Source organism: Aquila chrysaetos, chromosome Z (assembly GCF_900496995.4).
Source record: "Aquila chrysaetos chrysaetos chromosome Z, bAquChr1.4, whole genome shotgun sequence".
Taxonomy (NCBI): Eukaryota; Metazoa; Chordata; class Aves; order Accipitriformes; family Accipitridae; genus Aquila; species Aquila chrysaetos.
Window position 1 is genome coordinate 40,062,528 of NC_044030.1, and position 17,236 is coordinate 40,079,763.

Below are 17,236 nucleotides of genomic sequence, written 5' to 3' on the forward strand. Positions count from 1 at the left end.
TGAATCCTGAAATAGCAATGATTTCACAGGAATAAAAACATGTGTCAAATGTATTTTTAAGGTACCAGTATCTGATTTAGTACTTTAACTAGACTCATAATAAAATAATGGGTTACTTCTTTCATTTTCTTCTTGTAGATAATAAGAAGCAATATTTTTAGGGCTTTCTTTTACTCTATAACTTCAGAAAAGTATATTTTGAGCAGAAGGATATCATAAGCTCCTTAACACTTGTATGATAAGTTAAATCACATAATTTTAATTTTAATTTCATGTTTTGTCTGATCTGTGAAGGCAGTGAATAGCAAAGGCAGACCAAAGACAACCAAATATATCCTCTCATGTACTCCTGCAGCAACTGACAGCAAAAGTGCTCAATTAATTTTAAGTGCCATTACAGTGAAAAGCAAGAGGACACACTGGGAAACATACATAGCAGAAGATAATTATAAATATAATCTTGAAAATATGTATGTATGTACTCTCAGAGAGAAGAAAGAGCTAGCAGTGAGCGCTGTATTTAGACTAACAGCTGTTAAAAAATGATAAAGCTAGTATTTTCTATAGAAACAAGTATTCTAATTCTCTTCTTTGGGGGAATATTAAGTTTTGTTTACCTGGTCTTCAATCTGTATATTTGGGAGACATTTTCAGGTTAAAACAGTGTATTTTCAGCAATTTAAAAAGAAAATAAATTTGCCACATGACTAAAATTGCTTGCATTTGTCAACTTGCTATGCTAAGAAGCAAATACATCTCTTTTCATTCCAGCACCACAGTAACTGGCAGTTACTGTACTGGGTGTGCCAGTAGTCTACCACAGAAGTGTGGTCAGTGGCCACAGCTGATTACCAAAGTGATTATTACTGGTGGGAGACATAAACATAAGATACATAAAACAGGTCAAGTTTCAAGCCTGCAGCTACATTTGGTGTTGGGAGAGAGAGGGGGTATAGCCCTTTACCCCATAATCGAAGCAGTTTACATGCATCTTAATGACCAGTGTTAGAATCATAAATGAGCAGAAAAAAAGGGGCTATAAAGCTCTCATCTTTCTGAAAATTTGAACTGATCAAATTGAACACCACCTCTTGAGGATGTATACCGTAGCGTAAGCTTCTTCCCTGGTGTTTTTATGGTTAAGTCCAGATTTTAACTATATTTAAACTGTATTCTCAAAACCCTACAAATTCATAAAAGAGACATTTGACGGTTGCTAGGTTGAAGTACATGTTCTAACACATGCTCTCAAAATTGGAAATCCTCTAAAATGTACAACTCAGGATCCAGAACAAATGACAAGAGCTTGTGTAATCATAAAATATGAAAGACAAAAATCCAGATAAGTTGTTGCAAGAGACATATACTAAACAGAATGGATAGATTTTCAATAATTGGGCCCAAAAGAAATTAATTTGGAACATAATGTACATCTTCATCTAATGCCTACTCTTATTTTGTCGACATATGTTGCAAGTGTATTGCTTCTAATAAAATATTTGTATGTATTGTAGTACCTGTATAATTATTTCTGTTTTCTTATCTTTCCATTCTTTATAGTACAATTAAAATACTATTTAATTTTTTATGGTTACTTATATTGGTAATGAACCACAAGTTTTGCTAACATAAAGTAAAAACCCTTACACTCATAGTCTCTTGTCAAAAAACAGTGGAGAAGAGTCTGTGAAGGCATTCTGAAAACAGAAGCTAAAAGGTCAAGTAATTTTACAAGGTCACTGAATAAATTAGTGGACTGGGAAAGCTTTACCAGTACATTTTGCTCCATTATATTTTTTTGCAAGCAAAGTCTTACATTCTTAGCAGTAAATCATACAACTATATTCATTGAAAGAGTGGGTTGACTCTTTCACCTCATGGCTGACATGTTTTTAGTGAGTTGTCATTAAATGGAAACAAAGAACATACGTTCCTAGTAAGTGTTTATAGACTTTCTTTATGAAGACATGGATTCCAATGCTGTGTGGCCTGTCTGACCAAACCTGTCACTGCCTACTGGCTCTTCAGGGATGATGTTTCCTGACCTTTCTGCAGCTAGTGAATGAGCTGAGTGTATCTGCAGTGCTGGTAAGCCATATAAGGGAAATTTCTAGTGTAATGAAACTGACACTAATTGGCACCTACATGATGCCTCAGCAAAAGGACCAAGGACTGACTGTACAGGGAAAATTGACTCATCATATAACACCAAAAGGCTTTTTTTAATTCATTTTTAAAAAATATGATAAAAATACACTATTTTGGTGACAGAACTTCTGTTGTCTCTGCATATGTTTTCTCTATAGTGTGGAACAGTAGATGAAATCCATCTCCGTGAAGGTCAAAGAGGCCAGCACATTTCACTATCTCTTTAAAGACTGATTCTGATCTGGTGAAATATGTTTTATTGCCCTAATTTACATCTTATATGAAAGAAGGAGATGAATTATTATCATGCTTTGCTTCAGTTATACACCCAACAAGTAATCAATTAGTATGATAATAAGAAGGCAATGGAGTGGAATAAGGTGATGAGGGATATGCATCTATTTAATTTTTTAAGTTTTGAAGAGATCCTATAGAAATTAAAATGTGTAAATGGGCAATGGAGCAGAAAACGGGACATATAAAGTCTGTTGGCTCAAAGTCAAATAGCAAGAAAAACAGCTATTCCTCACCAAGATGACAATATGAGTTTCCTTTCAGACCTTATGACAACATCTGAATGAACTAAGCTTGCTGGTGTCCCATAAATTCAGAAAGCAGAAGTTGTAAGGTAAATTAAGAAAAGATATCACTATGGTTACCTCCAATTCTTGGATTAAATTTAATACCTGCATTCTTATCTATACTGGCTCATTCAAGCTATGGGGAACTCTTTATGTTTCAGGAGATTGCAGGCACACCCCAAAAAAAGGGCTGCATTAGTAAAGAAGTAGGCAAAGAAAAGTCTTTGTCAGTGGCATAACAACTAATATTGTTCAAAATAGGCTATTACAAATGGAGGGCCATAGCAGTACTAAAAGTTGTCCTTCAAGTCACAGGGCAGCAGGTATAATCTAGTGGCTGTATGTGGAGAGAAAAAAACATCTGAAGATTTAGCTTACATGAATGTGATTTCCTTGAGTACTTTTTTCATGTGTCATAGAGACATGTTTGTTAGTTTTTGGTTTTTTTTTACTTTGAAGTTTAATTCTTCAAACCCATCTGGAATTAATTTTGTACTTAAGAATAAAAGAGCTGGGGAATAACAAAGGCAATGATGATCAGGTCAGCAAAATAAATGAAGTTGATGAGAATTTGTTGTTATTGTTGTGGGTTTTTTTTCTGTTATCCGTAACTGTGGCAGGGTCTTACCCCTCCTCCAAATGTTTTCATGCTAGGTGATTGTCGTGGTTTAACCCCAGCCAGCAACTAAGCACCACGCAGCCACTCACTCACTCCCCCCCTACCCACTGGGATGGGGGAGAAAATCGGGAAAAGAAGCAAAACCCATGGGTTGAGATAAGAAAGGTTTAATAGAACAGAAAAGAAGAAGCTAATAATGATAATGATAACACTAATAAAATGACAACAGCAATAATGAAAGGATTTGGAATGTACAAATGATGCGCAGTGCAATTGCTCACCACCTGCCGACCGACACCCAGCTAGTCCCCGAGTGGCAATTCACCACCCCCACTTCCCAGTTCCTATACTAAATGGGTCGTCACATGGTATGGAATACCCCATTGGCCAGTTTGGGTCAGGTGCCCTGGCTGTGTCCTGTGCCATCTTCTTGTACCCCTCCAGCTTTCTCGCTGGCTGGGCACGAGAAAGCTGAAAAATCCTTGACTTTAGTCTAAACACTACTTAGCAACAACTGAAATCATCAGTGTTATCAACATTCTTCTCATACTGAACTCAAAACATAGCACTGTACCAGCTACTAGGAAGACAGTTAACTCTATTCCAGCTGAAACCAGGACAGTATCCACCCCTTATTCTATACCATTGACATCATGCTCAGTTCCCATACCTTTAGTTACGTCCTGGTCAATCATCATCACCTTTTCCGTCCCTTTGAGACATATGAACAACGATATATATAGATATGTATATATGTATACACACACAGAGATATCATTCCTTTAGTTTATGGGTCATGTTCATAAAATGTTCGTTGAGTTCATTTAATTCCCGACTCTGGGCTCCATCTGTCATACCAGTCTTTCTGGGGAGGAGGGGTGGTGCAAAGTCCTCTCGGTCGGTAGAGCAGAACTGGATTCAGTGCGGTGTGACGAGCCGGTGACATTTGACGCAGCAGGAGGATGATGTGCACCATTGGATTGTTGCATGCTGGAGTCAGTTCTGATTCCATCACTACTGCGCTTTGCTCAGTTTTATCACAGTCCTTTCTTGCTTAATCTAAGTGATTCTTACTATAGTACTATGGATATAGCATATAACAATTATAGTAATGATAACATACAGTAGCAGGGTTATATAGCAACTAATATCATACAGTTCAATTCTGGCTATTCTCACCTAAAATCAAATCCCCTTGAGGCATACATTGGACTTCCCCATCTTTTCGCATCATCCACCAAGTGCACCCAGGCCCTTGAGCAAAAGCAATCCCACGAATGGGTTTACCTTTGCCTGAGGCAGGAGTAACCCAGACTGTCTTCCCTAACATATTTTTTTATGTGCACTACAGGGACTTTATCCCCTTCTACAGTACATAAAAATTCTGACTGGGCAGGGCCACCCCGATTGGCAGATCCTCTGGTATTGACTAACCAGGTGGCTTTTGCTAAATGTGTATCCCAATGTTTGAAAGTTCCACCCCCCATTGCTCTCAATGTAGTCTTTAACAGTCCATTGTATCGCTCAATTTTCCCAGAGGCTGGTGCATGATAGGGGATATGATACACCCACTCAATGCCATGCTCTTTGGCCCAGGTGTCTATGAGGTTGTTTCAGAAACGAGTGCCATTGTTTGACTCAATTCTTTCTGGGGTGCCATGTTGCCACAAGACCTGCTTTTCAAGACCCAGAATAGTGTTCCGGGCGGTGGCATGGGGTACAGAATATGTTTCCAGCCATCCGGTAGTTGCTTCCACCATTGTAAGCACATAGCGCTTGCCTTGGCAAGTTTGTGGGAGTGTGATATAGTCAATCTGCCAGGCTTCCCCATATTTATATTTCAGCCATCGCCCTCCATGCCACAGGGGCTTTAACCACTTGGGTTGCTTAATTGCAGCACATGTTTCACATTCATGGATAACCTGTGCAATAGTGTCCATGGTCAAGTCCACCCCTCGGTCACGAGCCCATCTATATGTTGCATCTCTTCCCTGATGGCCTGAAGTATCATGGGCCCACCGAGCCATAAATAGCTCACCCTTATGTTGCCAGTCCAGGTCCACCTGAGCCACTTCAATCTTGGCAGCCTGATCCACCTATTGGTTGTTTTGATGTTCTTCAGTGGCCCGAGTCTTGGGTACGTGAGCATCTACATGACGTACTTTTACAACCAGATTCTTTAGCCAGGACACAATATCTTGCCACAGTGCGGCAGCCCAAATGGGTTTACCTCTGCGCTGCCAGTTGCTCTGCTTCCATTGATGTAACCACCCCCACAGGGCATTTGCCACCATCCATGAGTCAATATAGAGATAAAGCACTGGCCACTTTTCTCTTTCAGCAATATCTAATGCTAACTGGATGGCCTTCACCTCTGCAAACTGACTCGATTCACCTTCTCCTTCAGCAGTTTCTGCAACTTGTCGTGTAGGACTCCATACAGCAGTCTTCCACCTCCGATGCTTTCCCACAGTGCAACAGGATCCGTCAGTGAACAGGGCATATTGCCTCTCATTTTCTGGCAGTTTATTATACAGCGGGGCTTCTTCAACATGTCTCATCTCCTCCTCTGGCAACATTCCAAAATCTTTGCCTTCTGGCCAGTCTGTGATCACTTCTAAAATTCCTGGGCGACTGGGGTTTCCTATGAGAGCCCATTGTGTGATCAGTGCAATCCACTTACTCCACGTGGCGTCAGTCACGTGATGTGTAGAGGAGATCCTCCCTTTGAACATCCAGCCCAGCACTGGCAGTCGGGGTGCTAAGAGGAGCTGTGTTTCAGTACTAACCACTTCTGAGGCAGCTTGAACTCCTTCATATGCTGCCAATATCTCTTTTTCAGTTGGAGTATAGCGAGCCTTGGATCCTCGATATCCTCGACTCCAAAACCCCAGGGGTCGACCTCGGGTCTCCCCAGGTGCTTTCTGCCAGAGGCTCCATTCTCTCCGGCTGCAGTATAGAGCACATTTATAACATCTTGTCCTGCCTGGACTGGCCCAAGAGCTACTGCATGAACAATCTCCCGTTTAATTTGTTCAAAGGCTTGTTGTTGCTCAGGGGCCCATTTAAAATCATTCTTCTTCTGGGTCACTTGATAGAGAGGGGTTACAATGAGACTGTAATTTGGAATATGCATTCTCCAAAAGCCCACGACACCTAAGAAGGCCTGTGTTTCATTTTTATTAGTTGGTGGAGACACAGCTGCTATTTTGTTAATCACGTCCATTGGGATCTGACGACGTCCATCTTGCCATTTTATTCCTAAAAACTGGATCTCCCGTGCAGGTCCCTTGACCTTTCTTTTATGACAAAACTGGCTTTCAGAAGGATTTGGATTATTTTCTTCCCTTTCTCAAAGACTTCTTCTGCCATGTTGCCCCATACAATGATGTCATCAATGTATTGCAGGTGTTCCGGAGCTTCACCTTTTTCCAGTGCAGTCTGGATTAGTCCATGGCAAATGGTGGGGCTGTGTTTCCACCCCTGGGGCAATCGATTCCAAGCGTACTGGACACCCCTCCAAGTAAAGGCAAATTGTGGATGACACTCTGCTGCCAGAGGGATTGAGAAAAACGCATTAGCAATGTCATTTGTGGCATACCACTTGGCTGCCTTTGACTCTAGTTCATATTGAAGTTCTAGCATATCTGGAACGGCAGCACTCAGTGGTGGCGTAACTTCATTCAGGCCACGATAGTCAACTGTTAGTCTCCACTCCCCATTAGACTTTCGCACTGGCCATATGGGACTATTAAAGGGTGAGTGAGTTTTGCTGATCACTCCTTGGCTCTCCAGTTGGCGAATCAACTTGTGGATGGGAATCAGAGAGTCTCAGTTGGTGTGATAATGCCGCCGGTGCACCTTTGTGGTAGCAATTGGCACTTGTTGTTCTTCAACCTTCAGCAACCCCACAATCAAAGGGTCTTGAGAGAGACCAGGCAGGGTAGACAGCTGTTCAGCGCCCTCCGTCTCCAAGGCAGCTATACCAAAAGCCCATCGATACCCCTTTGGGTCCTTAAAATACCCTCTCCTGAGATAGTCTATGCCAAGGATACACGGAGCCTCTGGACCAGTCACAATGGGGTGTTTCTGCTATTCATTCCCAGTTAGGCTTACTTCAGCTTCCAATACAGTTAACTCTTGGGATCCCCCGTCACACCAGAAATACAGATGGGTTCTGCCCCTTTATAACTTGATGGCATTAGAGTGCACTGTGCGCCGGTGTCTACTACAGCCTTATACTACTGTGGGTTTAACGTGCCAGGCCATCGAATCCACAGAGTCCAATAGACCCGGTTATCCCTTTCCTCCACCTGACTGGAGGCAGGGCCCCTCTAATTCTGGTCAGAGTATCCAGTATTCACTTCTCGTAAAATTGGCTCAGAAGTCCCTTCAAAAGGATCAGAAATAAGATCAGCCCTTCTACTCTGTTTGGAAACTGGTGTGCCTTTTTTCCTGGTAGAATCCCCTTTTGTGGTGTTTTTTCCTCGCAGCTCACTTACCTGTACATTTAGGACCGAGGTAGGTTTTCCATCCCATTTCCTCATGTCCTCTCCATGATCACATAGGTAAAACCACAGGGCACCTCACAGTGTGTACCTTCTATATTCTTTTTCTTGGGCAGAGGAGCGCTCACTCCTAATAGCTGAGACATTGGTCCTTACAGGTGGGGAATAGGACATATCCTCTTTGAATTGCTGGAAATCCTTGGACAGCTTCTCCACAGCTGAAATGCAGGCTTGTAGGGAGGAGAGATTTTCTTCATATTGACAGAGTTGGTGAGCCACTTCATTGACTGTCGGTGCCTCTTCATCTTTCCAGGTCATTATTACCAGTGAGTTCGCATAGGACGATGGTGTGCTCCATACAAACTTCCGCCACATGGGTCGTGTGCATTGGACTTCATCTGCATCTTTGGATAATTGTGGGTTGTCTGGGTCATGATGAATCATCTCTAGCACAGCTAGTTCCCTCAGATATTGGATACGGCTTTCCATGGTGGTCTACTTGCTTGATTGACATATAACATCTTCCTTAAAGGGGTACCTTTCCTTCACACTTGACAGGAGTCGCCTCCAGAGGCTGATGGCTTGTGTCTCTTTTCCAATTGCCTTGTCAGTGCCACCTTCCCTGGCAAGTGATCCCAGCTGCTTGGCTTCCCTACCTTCTAATTCCAAGCTATTAGCCCCACTGTCCCAGAATCGGAGAAGCCAGGTGATAGTATGCTCACCTATACGGAGGCCAAAATCTTTTCGCATATCCCGCAGCTCACTCAAGGATAGGGACCGGGTTATTACCTCTGGTTCTGCCTCTTCCTCCTGTTCCTGTGGCGGCCCTCGTTCACCTTCATCTTTTGCTAAGCGAACCGATTTTTTTGTATATTTCTTTTTCTGTATGGAGGCAACTGATACTGGAGCAGGTTGGTCCGCTGGTTCAGTTGCAGTATCGCTCACTGGGTTTTGGCTAACCACAGCATCTGTCGCCAAGGTTTGGGTAGCAGCAGTGCTTGTTGCCATGTCTGGAGGGGCTGCAGTGCCTGTTGCTGAGGTTTGGGTAGCCACAGTTCTCATCACCGGGGCTGGAGGGGTCGTGGTGCCTGTCGCCAAGGTCTGGGTGGCCGCAATGCTCGTCATTTTGTTGTTAGGTCCAGAGACCTTCTCTTCCCCTTGAGGGTACTGAGTGGTGTCAAACAGGGCTCGATAGGCATGGGCCAGGCCCCAGCATGTTGCAGTGATTTGTATCTCTCTGGAGCTGCTGGGGTGACAGCATACCTTTTCCAAATATTTCACTAGTTCTTCTGGATTCTGCACTTGTTCAGGGGTGAATTTCCAAAACATTGGAGGTGCCCACTTTTCCAGGTACTTGCCCATACTACCCCACACACCCTGCCACTCATAATTATCCAGCCTCAGGGCAGATCTCTGGGTGAACTTCTTAAATAGTTGTTTAACCTTAAACAAGAGCTGAACCACATTCAGGAGCATGCTAATTTCTAGCAGTAGGGCTATGACCATGCTGGTCTGAACATCCCAAGAGTATTTAAATTTTTCAAATTCTCAAACACCACTGTAACTGGACTGAAGGAGAAAGGAGAGGGGAAGAGAGGTATCCCACTCATAGACTGGTTTTCCAAGGAGGAAAGGTAAATGGTGTAATTAGTAATAGTTTCCGACACATGGGTCCCGGGGTATAAAGGTGACAATGCTGAATGCAAATACCGGATTAATCCCACAACTGATGACTTTATCATACCATAAACCGGTGTTATACAATACATCAAAGCGAAAACCTTAATCCACCTCCCACGGATGGTAAGCAGCAGAAGAGGGACTACATACAGCAAGCGAGGTAATACATAACAGAACTTTAAAAACCAGAGCAAAAACTCTAAGAACACATAAATCAACATAATGACCAGCGACAATTAGACCAATATAATGAATGTTTATAACAAATTTGTTTTAACAAGCTCTGGTCAGGTTTGTTGTTATGTCAAGCCTTCGTGCCCCACGTTGGGTGTCAAAAATGGACTGTCGTGGTTTAACCCCAGCCAGCAGCTAAGCACCACGCAGCTGCTCACTCACTCCCCCGCCACCCACTGGGATGGGGGAGAAAATCGGGAAAAGAAGCAAAACCCATGGGTTGAGATAAGAAAGGTTTAATAGAACAGAAAAGAAGAAGCTAATAATGATAATGATAACACTAATAAAATGACAACAGCAATAATGAAAGGATTTGGAATGTACAAATGATGCGCAGTGCAATTGCTCACCACCTGCCGACCGACACCCAGCTAGTCCCCGAGCGGCGATTCACCACCCCCACTTCCCAGTTCTTATACTAAATGGGACGTCACATGGTATGGAACACCCCGTTGGCCAGTTTGGGTCAGGTGCCTTGGCTGTGTCCTGTGCCATCTTCTTGTGCTCCTCCAGCTTTCTCGCTGGCTGGGCACGAGAAGCTGAAAAATCCTTGACTTTAGTCTAAACACTACTTAGCAACAACTGAAAACATCAGTGTTATCAACATTCTTCACATACTGAACTCAAAACATAGCACTGTACCAGCTACTAGGAAGACAAATAACTCTATCCCAGCTGAAACCAGGACAGTGATCAGCTCTAAATGAACTATTTCTGGGGATAAAAACCAACTATTTAAAAAGCTTAAGCTAGAATATAGTAGTAAGGAATGTTAAAAAACAAAACAAAACCAAAAAAACAGAAACCACCAAAACCTCCTCCAACTTATTCTCTGAAGAATACTAATGTTTTTGTGCTTTGGAGCAAGGACTGTCCTTTAGTTAGCTGAATGAAATTACTCAGTGTTGGCAGAATTACATACATCCAATTAGGAAATTATCATTATCTCTTGAGAAAGGTTGAAAAAAATGCAGGTTTTTCATTTTAGTTATTGACAATATTTTTACTTTGTGTTTTAGCAGAAAAGAAAAGAAAAAAAAGAAAAAAAAAGTCCTAAGTTAAAAGTCTCAGCAGCTTCTCTTCTCAAAGACTTATGAATTTTAGCAAATGCTTACTTCAAAAGATGACACACCCTCCCAGGACTTATTTTGTGTATTCTCAGTGCCCTGGTACAAGTCTCCTTCAGGTTCACATAATGCTAGGCTGCCAGACTTTTGGCCCTTAGGAAACTGAATGTTATCAGTTCTCTTTGGCATGCTGAAAGCTGCATCAGGCTGTGCTGGATAACACTCAGATTTCCAGTTTCACAGACTGTACAAAACTTTGAGTTCATAGCCTGTACTTATGAGCAAGATCTCATAAAAGTAGAGACAGTGTTCTTTGATGAAACATGCGATGGAAATGTTGAAAAGCTCACTGCTGGTATATCTGAGAAGACAAACAAACACGTCTGCATAATAGCAATCTTAACTACGTGCCCTTTCAGATAAATTTGTCATAGCTAGGTGCTTTGTCAACTTTCTGAAACTATAGGCTTTAATGCAAGCATAAGGAAAACAAGTATTTATCTAAATATGAGTGTCTTTTATTGTGATATATAAATAATAGACTGTGTCTGTCACTGTTTAATAATTTTTCAAGTATTACTAGTACTGCTACCAAACAGGTATAATAGGCAAGTAAACAAATCCAGCAAATTTGTGTTCACATTTACTAAACGTTGCATGGTTTTGAAGAAATTCCCTGACTCATTTACAAGCAAAACTAAGGTCAATAACTTGTATATAGAAAAGAATCACAAAGAGAAAAAAATTAGTGTGAATGGAATCTAAAAGATACTACTAGAATTTCACTGTGGATAAAATATTGATCTATTTTGCTCTGAACACATTTGAAACATGCAGTGTGTGAGTAATAAAAATCTAGATTTTCATATCTTCTCCTAATGAGTGGTTTCTCTTTATCATTGTTTCATATCAAGTTTCTAATCTGTATATGTGTCCTGTGTAATTCTGTGTCTTCTGAGTACTTTAATAAAAATGCTTTGTGGTATTACATCAAATGCATTGGGAAAATCCAAATACATGAGATCAACACAGTTACCATTTTCAGTCAGGACTGAAAAAACATTTTAAAAATTTTAAAAATACAGTATTTCTGACATGTCTCTTGGTCTTGTGTAAAAGCAGCTTAAGTGAAACACATTGAAAATGGGAACTTAAATCAATGTACTGTCTGGATGGGGAGGAATTAAATTTCTTTATATTAGCCCATACAGTGCTGTGTTTTGGATTTGTGACTAAAACAGTATTGATAACACACCAGTATTTCAGCTATTGTTGAACAGTGTTTGCATGGCACTGAGTCCTTCTTGATTTCTTATGCTGTCCCCCAGCGAGTAGGCTGGGGCTGGGCAAAAGATTGTGAGAGGCAGAGCTGGGACAGCTGAACCAAAGGGATATTCCATGCTATAATAAAAACTGAGGGGAAGTTTTTCCAAAGTAGCCTTTGCACACAGGCTGGGTGGGCACCAGTCTGCTGGCACAATGTGGTGAGTGATTGCTTTTGCGTCAGTGACTTGTTTTGGGGGTATTCTCCCCCTTTTTTATTCACTTACTAAACTGTCTTTATCTCAATCCATGAGTTTTTCTCATGTTTGTCTTTCCAACTCTCTCCCCCATCCTGCTGGGAGGAAGGAGAGCAACTGGATGGGTGCTTAGCTGCTGGTCAGAGTCAAGCTACCACAATCATAATTACTGTAACTGCCATAAGTAGTCAAGGATGACTCTGCTGTGGTGGCAGTGTCTTAAGTTCAGCATATGTTAGTGTAATATCATTGGCCTACGAACATAAAAGAAGGTCTCACCACCACCTGAAATATTGATGAAGATCAATACTGCACGATTTTCCTAATATGCTTCAAACAGGCCTATGTTATCACTTATTTTGATGCTCAGTTGCTCCATATTTGTGGTTAACAGTTCAAAGCCCCAGTTAAAGATGCCTTTGGGGAAGTTTTGGGTGCTTCCTAAGGCAACCCTGCTTCCTTCAGCTCACCACAGAGTAGCTGCTTGGGAACTGGCAGTGTCTGTTCAATCTGCATACACAGCCTGCAGCAGCTGGACCTTCACTGTCAATGCCTCAGTGCAGTGATTCTCTATTCTCAATGTGCAGAACGCCAAAAGGCTGCAAAACCTGATCACCTATTCCTGATCACCTTATCACATCTACCTCACCTGGAGCAGAACAAGCAAGTTCTTCCAATCAGTGGATTTCTTCTGTACCACATCCTGTTCTAACTTTCAAAAAAATAGCACAGTAAGATAACATGTTAACATGTCTTTTGTGTAGTGGAGCGCTTGATTCCAGCATGCCTGACTACATCCTTCCACAAACCCTAATTACTTTCTGGATACAAGGGACTACATCTCTGTAAATATAATCATGATCATTCCAAGCACTTACAAAAGAAATAACCTCATGAATGATCTGAAGTTTCATTTTCACTGGTATAAACATAACAAAGAATATATCTCCTTAGAATGGTTCATATGCAATATTACTTTTTGTGAAATTATTCTTTAAAGCAAAGCTGATTTCAAAACCTGAAAATCAATGTGTCATCAGACAAAGTTCTAATTTGGATGCAATCATAGTACACAGGAGCTTCTGAATAATCTGTTCAGGAATTTCAGAAAGTGAATGCAGATCAGAAAGGTTAAAAGCATCCCTAATATTTGAATGTGAATTATGACGGCCAGTTTAAGATCATAAATTTCTTTTATTAAATTTGTTGAGTAAACCAGTTCAAACAGCACATGCCAATGACATATCCCTTTTTATACTAATACAACAGTCATTATGTTAATACATTGCTGACTCAAAATATATATCAGAACTCTTCTGAAATGAAAATTAGTTTGTCTAGCAAGACACAGTACAACACATAACACAAGAGAAATCAAGCAATATTAGAAATGTTGGGTACATTGCTGCTTAATATCTTAGTAATTTATGATTAGTCCCTTTCCTCCTTTACTCTTGATGTGTCTTGATTTCCTGTGCTAAGCAATAAACTACCTGAGCCCTAACCTGCCATCATCGAACAGTTATGTACACTGACTCAATAAAATAATTGATTACTCTTCTGGAAAAAAGAAGTGCATAGACTTGATGGCTGGTTGTCATTAGGGAAAAGCAAGATCAGCAGAAGACTAAAAATGTGTATGTTAGAAGAAGTAGTGACACAAGACTGACATTGTCTCATGTTTTCCAGAATTTAGAGAGTACAGGTGAGATGAATAGTAGATACATGAAAGATCAAATGTCACTGTTGCCAGTGGAAAAAAAAAAGTCTTTAGCTGATCTAGAGCACATACTCTGGTTGATAGGTTCTGCTGAAGACATTCATAGACTGACTTTAACAATAAGAGGTTCATGAACCAGATAGAAGTTGGAACAAAAAGGTCATGCAATTTCAGTTGCTAAGCAAAAATAAATTTTATAGGCTTTTTATTCCCCATGCCCTTATAGAGTAACCCTACATAGTAGGTTTCTTGTAATTTTCCACCCTGAACAATCACAAAAGAAACGGGAAGGAATGGCATGCCTTAACTGACACCTCAGTAGAAAGACAACAATAAAAATAGGGTAAATATGATTACCAGAAGATGAAAATGATAACTGTAGAGGCAGCTGAAACTGGAAGTGGATTTTTAGATATGAATTGATAAGGCTTTTAAATATAGAAGGACGGATTAAAAAAATGAACTGCATTGACAAGTAGTATATTGTTTGATCTAGTGGGTTGTTTTGCACTGGGAGGGACTGGTTCGTTATGGTTCCAGTAAGAGAGGCACTTAGACTCAGTAAATTATTATTTAAAATGCTTTTTATTACTGCTAACACTGTAAGAGAATAGAATAGATAATCTTACATACCTTTAGATGCTGGGAGCACTGAGCAGCGTAACATCAAACAGACTCCGACCCGTGTGCAGCATGCCATGCAAATCCTGTCCATAGCAGAGGTTTTCCCCTTTCAGTCATAAGAGCTATTATAAGATATGCTTTACAAGGGAACAACTCTATTCATCATTTCTAGAGTTAAAGAGTTCTTACAAGAAATTCTTACTGTGCTTTTAGATAAAGGCAAGGCTACACTGGTAACATTATCACCAGTACTGAGTGTGAGCTGCTTGCAGGCTCCTCTATTGCTGTCAGGTGGCTGAAGTTATCCTGCAGCCGAGGGATTTATGCAGCACAACATAGCCTGAAGGCCACACTGGATGCACAGCCCCATACAGCACAGCACTGGCCTGGACATACTCAGGTTAACTGTATTGTACATCCCTAACTTCTCTGTGTACAATGCTTTTCTGCTCAGGACCACTACACGAATCATTTGTATCTCTTGCTGATATGAGTTCTGGATAAAATTTCAGTAGTTAAAAAGGTTTTGGAAAACCATAACTGACACTGAAATTACCCACTCAACAGGAGAGCAGAAACAATTTTTTAAAATTCTTAAATGTGGCTTTCAGCCTGACAGTATTTCCTTTTAAAAGTAATTTTAGTTATTCAAGTAAATTGCCTTTTTTTCTGTTTTGCATATTTTACTGTTTTTACGTTTGTTTTTTTTTTTCAATTCTGAGTTTCTATTTCACTGGCATGCACTTTCCTCAAAAGTAAGTTCTTGCCAGGAACAGAGAAGGTTTATTGTATCTCCAGCTACACTACAATGTCATTAAGAACAATGCTGTACCATAGCTGTTTTAGGAAAATGGTATTTTCTCTTCATTTTAGTGCTTAAGAATAAAAGAGGTGAGATTGACAGCTGTAGAGCTTGAAGTACTATATCCAGAGCATTGATACAGCACAGCCAGAGGCTATGCAAGCTTCCTAACATTGTATCCAACACTGGGTCTGAGCAATCACTATCTTTAGAGGCAAGACAGAGTTTGCATTCTGGCTTTAGTTTCTCTGTGCAGAGAATGAAAGATGTCCCTTGTTACGTTTCCTGTTACATAAGTAGTTGTGGATGGACTAGATTACCAAGGCCATTGATTCAATTTTCACATTGGAAGTACCCATTTTAATGTCTACAAATAATTTGGACTTGAAACCCTATCTGCAGCTATTTCATATTTCATGTAATTGGACTGTAACCTAACTTTCTATACAAGTGAAGTGCTTATCAGCAAAGAATTTGCTTGTTATCAGCTATATTAGTAAAATACCCTGCAAATTGTATTTTCATTTGAATGTTCATTACTTGTTTAATTTATCTCTGTCTCAACGTAAGTTATAGGCCTACCAATTTTAATTGACTATATGAAACATGTTATGACACATATGAAGACAATCATCTAAAAACTATGTTCTGCTTTAGCTTATAATTCTGTAATTTTATTAGCTACTCACTGGGCAGCAAGTACTAAAAATATTAAAGTATGGAACAGGTATAATTCAAAATCCATAAAGAATATCTTCAGAAATAACAAAAACTTTTCTGTAAATCTAAATTTTATCTCTATGTAGATACTTTAGCTTTATTTTAACCTTCCAGTTAAACTAATTAAGACAATACAATAATGAAACAAAGTGAAAAAAAGGCAAGCATTGCTGTGTTAAATATTTAATGAGAAAGACCATTCAAACATTAAACTCCTCAGAGACTTAATTAAATTCTTAGAGACACCAGAAGCCAATGAGTCATGCAATCATAGGAAAAAAGGGCTGAAAAGAATTTCAGTAAGTCATCTTATAAATAATTTGTGAGCTTTATAGTGTTTTTACAATTATGGGTACAATTTGAGTGTTTTGTGGGGTTTTTTGATGTCAGAAAAATATAAAGTTAAATGCACAGACTGGGGCAAACTGTACAGCCATTCAAAGTTGGCCATACACATATATTTTTGATGCAGTGTCTGCCACCGCTATCTGGGAAAAGAAGTGCAAGTCTCTGGTTGTGTGCTCAACAACAGATATAATATTGTCCCATAAAGTTGGTTGAGCTTGACAAAGGCAACGATCATTCCCTGCATAAAAGAGCATCTGCCCATTCCAGCTGCTCCACACACCTGTATATTTTGTCCATCAGAGACTGTCCCCAGCACTCTTACTTCTTTGCCTTGTGTCTCTGTATTGAGACTGCGTGGCAAGGTTTTGGTAGCAGAGGGGCTACAGGAATGGCTTCTGTGAGAAGCTGCTAGAAGCTTCCTCCATATCCAACAGAGCCAAGGCCAGCCATCTCCATGATGGACCTGTTGCAGGCCAAAGCTGAGCCAATCTGCAACGGGGGTAGTGCCTCGAACAACATGTTAAAGAAAGGGTAAAAGAAATGCTGTGCAACAGCAGCTGGAAAAGAGGATTGAGAATATGTGAGAGAAACAACCCTGAAGACACCAAGGCCAGTGAAGAAGGAGGGGGAGGATGTGCTCCAGGCACCGGAGCAGAGATTCCCCT